Raw genomic sequence first — 12,002 nt, forward strand, 5'->3', positions numbered from 1 at the left:
ATGACCCTAAGGTTTAGAGTCTCACGCTCGCGTTTTCATCTTGGCCTGGGCCTAGCGGACGCGGGTGGGGCCCTTCCTCATCCTCCTCGGTTCCCTGTCCTTAGCCATCCCCGGCGCCCCGCGGGGAACGTAGGCCAGCATGGGAAATTCAACTGGGCAGCGCTTGAGGGGACCTACAGAAGGGGCCGTGGCGGGCGCATTGTCTGAACAACGCCACCCGTGCCTTTCCGTCTGCGCCTCCACCCGCCGCCCTCGCGCCAGCCTTGTGCGCGCCTCCGTCAGATACTGGTCGTTGGTCGTCCTTGCTCTTCTCCCCGTCCCCATGGAGAAGATGGAGCTGATCTAGAAGGCTAAGCTGGCGGAGTAGGCTGAGCTCTACGACAACGGGGCCACCTGCGTGAAGAAGGCTTTGACACGGCAGGGCGCCGAGCTATCCAAGGAGGAGCGCAACCTGCTCTCGGTGGCCTATAAGAAAGTGGTTGGGGGCCACAGGTCCGCCCAGAGGGTCAACAAGCATCCAGCAGAAAACCGATCCCTCAGACAAAAAGTTGCAGCTGATTAAGGACTATCAGGAAGAAAGTGGAGTCTGAACCGAGGTCCACCTGCACCACCGTCCTGTTGCTGTAGGATAAGTATTTAATAGCCAACGCAACTAATCCAGAGAGAAAGGGTTTCTATCTAAAAATGAAGGGAGATTACTTCCGGTACCTTGCTGAAGTTGCATGTGGCGATGATCTAAGACAAACTATATAGATAATTCCCAAAGAGCTTACCAAGAGGCTTTTGATGCAAGCCAAGAAAAGGGTGAAACCACACCTAATTCGTCTGAGGCTGGCTCTTAACATTTCTGTATTTTACTATGAGATCTCTAATAATCCAGAGCTTGCCTTCACACTGGCTAAAAGGGCTCTTGATGAGGCTATTGTAGAACCTGATATGCTGAGTGAAGACTCTTACAGAGACAGCACCCTCATTATGCAGTTGCTTAGAGACAACCTCACGTGGATATCAGACAGCACAGGAGAACAATGTTATGTGGCAGAAGGAGAAGAAAAATAACAGCATACAGGGTGTCATCCTTCCTCTCAAGAAATTGTTTACACATCTGCCCAGAATTGAGTTATTCATGATTCTTAATCATGGCACACTCTCAACCTCACTATCTCAAATAAAAAGGAAAACCCTGCCAACAGTGTTTGTCTACTCATATGGTCCTCTCCACCACCTTGTTCCTATGCTTCCTCCTCTCCAGTGTAACCATCCCCCACATCCCGTCGGAGGCGGATGCTCTTGGCACGGCACCTCATTGGCACTCTTCTTTCCAGCACAAGCTGAAGGCACAGGCAGGTAAACACTTGTGACTCCAGAGAGGACTTTCCCTGGGCCCATGTTCTGGACAAGCGGGAACGGCTGGAGGAGTTAATCCCCCTCCTCCGAGTCTTGCTTTCCTCTTCACTCCCAGGTACTGGAAAGTACCTTCCTACTGAGGGAATGCTTTGTAAGAATTTGGTGCCCGGAGGCATCACTGCTCAGGGTTCTGTAGAACAGACGTCGATCCCTGTAGAGCTCTTAAACGTGGTTTGTTGAGTGTCGTCATAGGTAGATGTTCTCTGATACATCTCTTAAATGTGCGCTCTGTGAATCCATTGCTTGACGTTATTTAGCTGATGGGGCACGGAGTAGGGGTGTAACCACACTACAGTTCTTTAAATGCTTGGATTTTTAAACTATCCCGTGTTAGCAGGACCAGTGTTGGGGCTCCCGGTGGCGCACAGCTTGAGCCCCAGTATAGGGTGGAAGGGGACCCTGCTTCCTGTGGGTGCTGGGGTTCAGGACCCCTGTGTATGGCACTGGAGCTCCCAGGATCCTGACCTTAGGCAGGGGAAGCGGGGAGCCTCAGGATGCCTGGTGCAAACGCCAGTAACCCGCCGCCTCTCCCTACGCTCCCGGGCCCTAGCCTTCTTGGGGAAGTCCTGGCCTCCTGAGCCCAGGACTGTGCGGGGAGCCCCAGGCTGGACTGGAGAAGAATGGGTCCCGATGTATAAAGGAAAGAAAGACCTCTCACCTTTGGTGCCTGGAACTCAGATTGACAAAGTAGCTTGTCAGAAGACAGGGGTCTGATGTCACTTTTGTGACCTGGGCCCAATTAAAATTTAAAAGCGACAATGGGAGGGACTCGGCCAGCTTGAGGTTTTTGTTTGTTTGTTTTGTTTTTTAATTACCTCCCACGGGGTCGAGGTTAGCGATCCAACAGTGAAATCTGAGGGCCAAGCCTAGATATCTGACCCGTATCTGAGGAAAAGAGATAGGAAATCGTGGTGGATTTGAACCCAAGACTTTTCGCACCCTAAGTGAATGTGTCATAACCCTAGAGCAATGAACCAAACTGAGTAGCTTCAGGTCCTTTTTGTGGCTGATGTGGCATCTGGGACCAGCAGAGAGGTCAGAGTTACACAAGGAAGATACTCCAACTTTAGATCCACCCCAAAGAGCTAAATTCGGGGATCAGTGGACCGGGAGGCAACCCAATGCTCCTAGCGCCTACAAAATGGGGAGCAGCCCCGGCCTGTCCCGGACTTCTTCGTCCGCTGCCTCCACTGTGCACTTAGACAACAAGGAGCCCTTGGTTAGGAAGGCCGGCCAGCCAGCCAGGCTGTCCAAGCGTCCTGCGCCTCCCTTAAGTCAGCTCACAGGCGCTTCTTGTAGCCAAGAGCACGCGGGGGATGCGCTGGGGCAAAAGCTAGGAGCTCCGGGTCGGATGGGTCAGGATGACACCCAGGAGTGGGGTGACAGTGCATGGAGGTCCTGGAGCCCCGATCTCTAGGACGCCTGCTTTGGAAAACGCTGCACCCCCATGGTGTGGCACACAGTAGGTGCTGACCAAAAGCCTGCGCGGAGTGCATGGAAGGAACAGCCACTATCATCTCTGTTCCCTCTCCCCTCCCGCTTGCACCCCCAACAAGATCAAAACCAAGAAAACGAGTTTCCGATGATGTGGAACCTCCACCCGCCGAGGCTGACGTTCAGAGTCGCTTTGTTCTATGAACTGAACCAGCCCGCCAGCACTGGGCCTGTCCCCAAGTGCCCTAAGATGGCCCGGCTCCAGAAGGGGCTAGTCCTGGTTCTCAGGCCACCAACCAGACCCCATTTCAGGGCGGGTCAACTATATCCTCCCCGCCCCCACTCACCAGGGGGAGGAGGCGCGTCCCCTAGGTCCCTAGATAGTGGGGAGGACCCTAAGATATATGTAGCCCTAGACCAACCAACTAAGCACTTTCCCTTACTCTAAATAACCTCTCATTTCTCGAAATCATAACCTTTAACCTCTGTTACTGCAGTGGGTAGCACCGAATCCCACTCTGCGTCACTATATTCACACACTGATTGTGCCCCAGAAGCTTCCGCCTAGTCAGTCTCCCATCCTCCGCTGAAAACGCAGAGGGGAAAAGAAGAACTCATCCAGAATTTGAAGACATGTCCTTTACACCAGGGGTTCCCAATCCCTGGGCCCCAGATTAGTATCTGTCCATGATCTGTTAGGAACTGGCACACACAGTAGAAGGTGAGTGGCGGGGAAACGAAGAAGCTTCATCTGTATTTGCAGCCACTTCCCAGCATTAGCATCACTGCCTCAGCTCCACCTCAGATCATCAGGCATTGGATTCTCATAGGAGCACTGATCCCTGGTACCAAAAAGGTTGGAGACCGCTACTCTATGCAACAAAAGAGAGAATCATACCTCTAGACCAAAGGACCACCATGCAGTGTTCTGCTTTGTTTTGTTCCTTCCTTTCTTTATTTGTCATCCTGCTGCTGAACACAGTGAAGCTTCCACAGTCAACCCAATAATTTAGTTGTTAGTGTGCGTACCTGTGAATTCGGCTCTGGGTTCGTGGGTTCACAGCCACTGTCCCACTGTCAGAGTTCAGACCAAGTGTTATTTCTGCCAGATATGTCAACTAGATTATCCTCAATTATTTGCTCCCTGAGGCCCAAGCTCAGCTAGAGGACTGCTCTGCAGCTCTCAGAGGCCCTGAAACCACTGTTTACCAATTATGCCTCCCGATCCCCCAGACTAGGCAGGGGAAGGGTGGCCTTCCTCCCAGGCTGCGCTCCAGTGGAGAAATAAGAATCTCAGCCCTTCCCAGGCTGAACTGCCTGGCTGCTCCTGTACCGAGACCAATGCTCTGTCCTCAGTGGGTGGTACCTACCTCCCTGGGCTGGAGGTCTCTAATTTTTTTTGGGGGGGGGGGCTGGGCAGAGAGAGAACAGACACTGGAATTCCCAAACTACTAAATATTAGGACCCCTATACCCCTCTACTTGATCAGACACCTGAATCAACATGACCTCATGGGAACTGGAGTCTGGACAGTATTGCTAGCCAAAGGTTGGCAGCAAGCAAAGGTTTTCAGCGGGTGGCTCATTCATGCAGAAGAATAACCATGAGATTAAGAGTCTTATGCCCTACTGACTGAGTATACCGAGACCAATGCGCGGCTGGGGCTCTGTGTCCTTTGACCTGCGGCCTCTGTGACTTCGCTGCGGAAGTTCTAATACTGTGACTAGAGGAAACAGAGGACCGAGGCAGGGCTCCAATCCCTGCACAGAAGCGGACTCGCCTGAGCCTTCCCAGCGGAGAAACTGGATCCCCTTCTCCAAAGACCTCACACAGGCCTCTGCGCTGCGTGCTCCGATGGGGCGCTTTGAGGTCTGGAGTCGCTGAGCCTGCAGCCCCAGCTCCCGAAATCCGAAGAGTGCGGCCCCCTCTCCCTTCCCTAGCATGGTCTTGGGTCTGAGACACTCGGGCGTCTTCGTGGGACAAGGTGCCGTGGAGAGGTGGAGGCGCCTCGCCAAGGATGAGGCGCCTCGCCAAGGATGAGGCGCCTCGCCAAGAATGAGTGGGATGAGTTGCCAGCTCACCCGGGTCGTGCTCATTGTCCGCAAGTCCCGCTGTCCTCCCCACCAGGGCCCCGGAGCCCCCTCCACGCCTTCAGCGGGACCAGCAGGGGATGAGGAACATTTTTCCCCAGCAGGAAAAACCCGCAGCAATCGCCTTCCGCGGCGCTGGGCACTAAAAAGGGGAACACGATGGGATCCTTCCGCCTGGAGTGGGCTTCGGGGCCTTCCCGGCCTGCTCCACCGAAAACCAAAAGGGTCTGAAAACATGGGGCGGCCCAACACAGGCGCAGGGCCCGTCGCCCCCAAAGCAAGCATTATACCCTTAAATCGAAGAGGCAGAAAGCAGGATCCTGGTCTTTGGTGACAGAGGCTGATTCCCAGCCCCGGGGTCGAGGACCTGGAGTACCACAAAGGGGGAGAGTGAGATTCGGCTCAGTGTTCCGGGGTACGGGGTACATTCCCGAAGATACACACGCAGGGTGGCTCCTTGCTTCACCACCACGAAGTACGGCGGGGACTTGGGCAGCTGCAGAGCCGGGGCGGCGCTGGGACCCAATGGGACTGGGCACTGAGGATGCCAATACTCCACACTTGCACTAGGTCTTAAACAAAGGAACCAGAACGGCAACATGCTGGAACAGACGTTGCGGTGAACGCGGGGGATCTTTCGGCACCAAGGGACACCTTGAAGTAGCCACAGGCTCTGGGCACCTTCAGTGCAGAAGGGAGCAGGGGGCCAGATCCTGGAAAGGAAGCCCACACCCAGAAGATGCGCCCCAGTGGGCGCATCTAAGCCTGGGATTGTGGAGTTCCACTCAAGCTGCAGAGCTGCAGCCATCAGCCTTGGCAACCTTGTGCTGGGGTAAAGGTTTGCAAAGCCAAAGACTGTCCTCAGCTATCACTGAAAGCTGCAGCTCGAAAGACTCTCGAGTGAGGAAAAAAAGAAATTGGGGCCCCCTTAGGTGGTCCCCGCAGGAGCGACCTATGTCATTTGCCACCCCTGACCATTCGAAGTCCTGACCTCTGAATTGGCCAGAACTTTACTAAATACTCATGAACACCTGCTATGTGTCTTGGCTCTGTATTAAGCATTTTTTTCTGAACATAACTCATAAATTTTTGTAGTACATGCTGTCACCGTCTCCATTTAACAGATGATGAAAATAAGGCCGAGATGGCTAAATGTCCAGTCCAGAGTCCCTAGCTGGGGCTAGGAGGAATGAGACACCCCCTGCTGTGGGACCTAAACCAGAAAGGAAAGTTTTTACAATTATGGGCTGAGTCAGCATTTGGACCCAGGATCCCTGTTCCCCAAACCAGAGTCACGCCTGTGGCCCAGCTCAGCCACAAACATGAGCTGCATCTGCCACACAAAATTTTCTAGTAGCACATTTTTAAAAGTAAAAAGTAACAGGTAAAATTAATTGTAATAATCTATTTTACGTAATCCAATATGTCCAAGATATCGTTTCAAGACAGAATGAGATATCTTACTATTTTTGTACAAATTTTCAATATCTGATGTGCATTTTACACTTATAACAGCACTTCTCAATCGGACCAACCATATTACAAGAGCTCAATAGCCACATGTAGCTCGTGCCTGCCCTATTGGAGAGCGCAGCCCTAGGCCAGCCAGTCACACAGACTGCCTTGTTCACCTTCAGCTGCCACTTAGAATTTGTGACCATCCCCCATCTAAAAATGAAAGGGAAGAGGGACCACCTATTGCACCCAAAGTGAGAATCATACCTCAAGACCAATGAGTCGCCCACCTGAGTCACTGGGGTCACCAGCCGCACTGGGCTAGGCTGGGATAGGGGCTCAGCCTCTTTGGGGATGAACCCGGGCTGTGCATGGATGAGGACATTTGTAGAGAAAGCCCTGTGACTGGGTCTACTGGGAGAGGGAAAGAAGTTCTGGTGTTAAAACAAGGGAATCGAGGTTTCTTTTTCCAGTTTAGAGATGAGCAGACAGATCCTCCTGGGTGTTAAAACTCCTGTTTCTTTCCCCCATGGACTCTGGTCATAATATCCTGAGTGTGAGAGCTAGTGTGTCTGCTATGTCCCTATCAGCCATGGCTGCCTGCCATCCCTCCACCTCATCCAAGACTCAGAGTCTTAGGAAAAACAGAGCCTTGTTCTGGGTCCCAGCTGGGAAGGAAGGTCCTGTCAGGCTCTCCTCTGTCTATGATTGTCACTCAAGGTAAGCTTTGCAGAATTAAATGCCCTATTCTTGTGTGGGAATGGAGGAGGGGGTAAATTGTACTCCTTGGGTCTCTAATGAACTCAGAAGCCCAGGATCAGGAGGCAGAGGATGTCACTCCTTTTTATTTAATTCACATCTGCACACCCTCTAGAAAGGTCCAAAGAGTTAGATCCAAAAGTAACCTCCACCCCAGGAACCCTGACAACTGAGCAGCCCTGGTCTCCTGAAAATAGTTAAGAAATATGCCCATCAGTTGGCAGAGGGAAGCACCTGAGTGTGCTGTGTGAGATTACTCAACTGCAGGCTTGATTCCACAGAGCTACAAAATGCAAATGCAACTCAAGTTCACAGGGACTGGACTGTTCTTTGAGCAACCATACCTTTGTCCCCTTCGCCTTGTCAGAGTTTGGAGGTCTTGCTCCTTTTGTAACAAAGCATGATACCTTTCATGTATCTGCAAGGTCATCTGTAATCCTACTCCTAGTTTAGAAAATATTGTAGATCAAGGTTCTGGGATCCAGGTTCATGAGTCTCCTCACGGAGTTGATGCCTGAAAATCAGGGTTGTGTTTCAACTCAGTGAAGGTTTGTCTTAAAAATTGTAAAACCCAACCACTAAGGAATCCTGAATCTGCTGATGTGGGGCTCGAATCCCTGACACTGAGATTAAGGGTCTCATGCCCTCCCACCTGAACTAACAGGGAAGGTGTCCTCAGTTTCCTTTCAAAGAGAGATGGAGGCAATCCTAGAGAATGAAGATGCCCCTCCATACACACACACCTTTACCCCCAGCACTCCCCTGAACCAGTGCTTTCCCTAGCTTGACTACCCTGTTCCTATCCAAAACTGCCCGGGAGTCTCAGGATTGAGACTGCAAGGTGAAGGTCCAAAATTCAGGAACATACTGACCCAGACAGAGGCCCAGGCACAACCGCAATGGGAGGTGCAATCCTACTGCACGCAGGGGGCAGCAGTGCTAAACTGCCTTCTTCCCTCCCAGTTCTGGGCTGGGAACCGAAGCTTCTCTCTAACCCTTCTCCCTAACCTTCCCTCTTGCAGACAGGAGGGCAGGGTCACAGGGTGTCAGGGTAACTAGAGATAGGTGGAACAAGGCATCCTTCTCTGTAGCAGCCCCTAAGGGATGAGTCCCCCTGGGCCTGCAGGAGCTCCTAGGTCCAAATCCCCAAGTCTCACTTTCAAACTCTCAGCTGCCTCACCCTGCACCCCGCCCCTCATACCCTCCACCCAGCCCTATCCCACCCTCACCCAGCTTTAGAGAGGGCAGTGTATTGCAAAGGAAAAAGATTCAGGGACTCACTGCAGGCCTGGAGGGGGCCCTAGTACCCTGGGGGTGCAGCACGGGATTGGGCTAGGGCCACCTTCCTTTCCAGTCGTTTCTGGAAGCTTCAAATGAACACGGAGGAGGACAAGCATGGTAGCTCGCAGTCCCATGAGTGGGTCCAGCTCAGGGATGTCAGGGGAAAGAGCAGCAAGACAGTGTCAGGGCCAAGGAAAGGACATTCGAAGGACCCAAAGCTACTTGAGGGCTTTGGTCACTGAGCCCTGGGGAGGGAGGGCTTGGCAGTGGACAAGAACCCCCAGGTCTGCCCTGATCCTTAGTCCCCTTTCTGTAAGTGACAACTTTGACCCGAGGCTCATGGCCAGGGCTGGCCAATCGAGAGGGCTGGAACACCTTGGTCTATGGTTTGGGTCCCACAGGGCACTCCCAGGGTGTCCTGGAGCTGCACCCAGTTTCGTAGTAGCCCAAGTTCCCCTGCCTCAGCCTGGGCCAGGGGGAGGTCCTGGTGGCAGATGGGGGGAAGGGAGTAATAACCCCGGAACTTTGGGGCCTGCAGAGTTGAATTTCACCACTCTCTGGAAGCTGAGCCAAATCCTTCCACCATGTACCTCTTCCCTCCACGTGGACAGAATCAAGGACACACATGAAAGGGAGTTTGTTTTATCAGTCTAGGGATTTGATTCTTGCTTTGGATGTGTGAGGCCCCAGGTTCGAATCCAATGTGACCCTTGTAATTCAGCTATTTTTCTTCCCAGGGCAGTCAGGTTGCTAAAACCCAAGGGGCCAAGGTCCATCCCAACAGATAACCTTCCAGCCTGCGGAGCTGGCCTGGGCCTGTGCTCACTGTGCTTAGTCTAATGTCACCAGCGCTTTGGCATGGAGTGGAGCAAAGACACATGGTGTTTCCCTGAGCTGCAGATCTCAATGTTCTGGGCCAGAGGAAAACAGCAGGGTGCCCAGCCTTCAGACAAAACTGAGTTGGCATCCCAAACCCCAGAGATGAGGGCACACTTCTTCCTGGCCAATCCCTGTCTCAGCCACAAAGGAAAATCCAGACTGTGCAGCAGGCAAGTAAGGGAGAGCAGAAGTTAGCACCAGCCACAGTGACTTTTCTGGCCTAAGGATGTTTTTCTTGCTTTAAGTATGAGAGGTCCTGAATTCAATCCCCAGAGGCCTCCTGTTGTAAAGCAGGCAGTGTAGGACCTGGCTATGATGTCTTTTGAGAACCAAGCAAGGACACCTTTAGCAGGCCTGGGGTCTTGAGCCTTCAGTATTGGGGACAGCTAGGAGCTTGGGTTTGCTGGATCAGGGTGTCACTCAGACACAGACAGGGCCCTCTGAGTGGGACTGGATTCAGGGGAAAGCTGCTTCCAGAATAATCACCCCCGAACCCTAAGGAGCCACCAGCAGGAGCTCCCTCTGATGCCCTACCTTTGTTTCTAAAGCACATATATGACTTCTATACTCAGGGTGATGCCTTTGGCTTAATTCTGTGGTTCTCAAAGTATGTGTGAAAGCACCATCACAGTATTTCAAAATTTCCAGAGATTAATTAAAGTTTTGAGGGAAATAGCAATTCTCAACACCATTGGACACCACACTCTATGAGCTACTAGCTTGAGGCAGTTTAGTTTCAAAATTTGATGATGCTGTATTTTTGCAAAGCTGGGTTTTCCAGAGTTTCTATGATTAAAAGCAAGCAAATGAATGTGGAATACAAACTGAGAGTAGCAATATCCAATCAGATTCTAAGATTGGAGAAGCTGTACAGGGCCTGTCAAGCACACATACCCCATTAAAAAATAATCATAGTTATTTAAAAAGACTATAAAAATATTTTTTCTTTTCCAAAAAGGTACTGTACTGGGTTGGACAATGTCCTCCTAACCTCAGAAGGTAGAGTCTTTGCATATATAACTAGTTAAGGTAAGATTATACTGGTGGAGGGTGGGCCCTCACCCAATGTCTGGTGTCTTTATAAAGATTATATGAAGACACAGAGGCTCATAGAGGAAAGAAGGCCACGTGATAATGGAGGCAGAGACTGGAGTGATGGGTCTACGAGGAAAAGATTACCAGGAGCCACCAGAAGCTGGAAGAAGCAGGGAAGGATTCTTCCCCAGACCCTTTAAAGAGTAGAAAAGGTGGTCTGCTGGTACCTTGACATTGGGCTTCTGGCCTCCAGAATTGTGAAAGTATTAATTTCTGTTGTTTTAAGTTACCCAGATTGTACTAATTTGTTATGGCAGTCCCAGGAAACTACAGGTACTGAGTTGGTAAGACTTTTTTTCCAAGCAACAACTAATGTGTATGAACCTAACTACCCAGTAAACTGAACTCTTCTTTCTTTTACCTTAAGAACACCAGGAAAAATTACTGCAACTAAGGGTGCCTTAAAGGGAGAAATGCAGGGAATTTCTCCTGAATACCAGCTCCAGTCCTGCGACCTGGAGTTCCAAGGGTCCGGGGAAAGGACAGGGACAGCTACTCTGGTGTCTCTCCAAGAGAAACCTCGGTTCCCATCAAAACAGTCAGCATTAATGTGATGGCTAAGTAGAGGGTCAAGGGAGGGAGGAAGCAATGGGGGGAAAACGTTTTATGAACATTATAGATGTCTCACCAATGTACTGTATACTTGAAACTAATTTAAAGAAATAAATTTATTAAAAAAAACAAACCAACAGAAAGTAGACCTGGTCCTACCAAACACTGAGCCTGCCCTTTTAACAGCCTGAACCGTTGTTGAAAGAGAACAGAAGAAAATTCTTCCCCAAAGCTCCATGCCCATGACCCTTTCACTCAAGGAGAGGAGCACTCAGGCACCTGAGCGCCCCTGCTTCAGAGCCTCGTCTTGGGGGTGCTCCCCTCATTTTGGTCCCAGCACCACTCCTGTAGATTCACCCCCCACTCCCATACAGTAACTGGGGGTGGGGGTGGGGGCCGCCAAACATGGCAGCACTAAGAACTGTTGCTATGTGGCCCCCTCAGGGGGGCCCAGATATTTAAGTCACCTCACTCAAGATAGAGAGTGAAGTCTGCACCCAGAGCCGGTTTTGAGGGAAGCTACGCCGTGATACACGAAGCCTATAGTGTTAATGGTTAATTTATGAAATTTCCTTCCTTTCGTTGTATCGTTTCACAGCGTCTTTGTCAGACAGTACTACTACTTGCCCAGTGTGCGGCTCGAACACACAGCGCTGATGTTATGAACCTCGGACACTACCCGCTGAGCTAGCGGCGTAAAGATCGTGGTAGAGATAACCTTTGCGGCCCTGCTGCTCAGAGTCCGAAAGGCGGGCGCTGCAAAAACGGCAAAGGAACGTCCCGCCTTGGGAGAGGCGGCGCAGGCGCGGCTGACCCTGGAGCCGCCCTCTAGGCATTCAAGCAGCGGGGCCCAGTCCCTGCCCGGGACTCCAGACATCCAAGACCCCACCCCCCACCCGCACCCCTTCTCAGGTAGCTGTGGGCGGAGAGGGAATCCTTTAACCTCGAGATTAAAGTGGAATTTTTGGCCTCGGGCCTTAAGTCACAGCCCTGGGTCGGGGCCTTTCGGGGTGGTCCTGGCGGCGGGGGATTGCAGAGGACGAGTAGAGG

At 51.7% G+C, this 12,002-nt stretch overlaps 1 pseudogene; it reads left to right on the forward strand.

The window, feature by feature from the left end:
- Positions 1 to 322: 322 nt before the first annotated feature.
- On the forward strand, positions 323 to 1,059 carry LOC102894492 (annotated as a pseudogene).
- Positions 1,060 to 12,002: the final 10,943 nt, after the last annotated feature.

This window comes from Pteropus alecto, unplaced genomic scaffold (assembly GCF_000325575.1).
Source record: "Pteropus alecto unplaced genomic scaffold, ASM32557v1 scaffold44, whole genome shotgun sequence".
Classification (NCBI taxonomy): domain Eukaryota; kingdom Metazoa; phylum Chordata; class Mammalia; order Chiroptera; family Pteropodidae; genus Pteropus; species Pteropus alecto.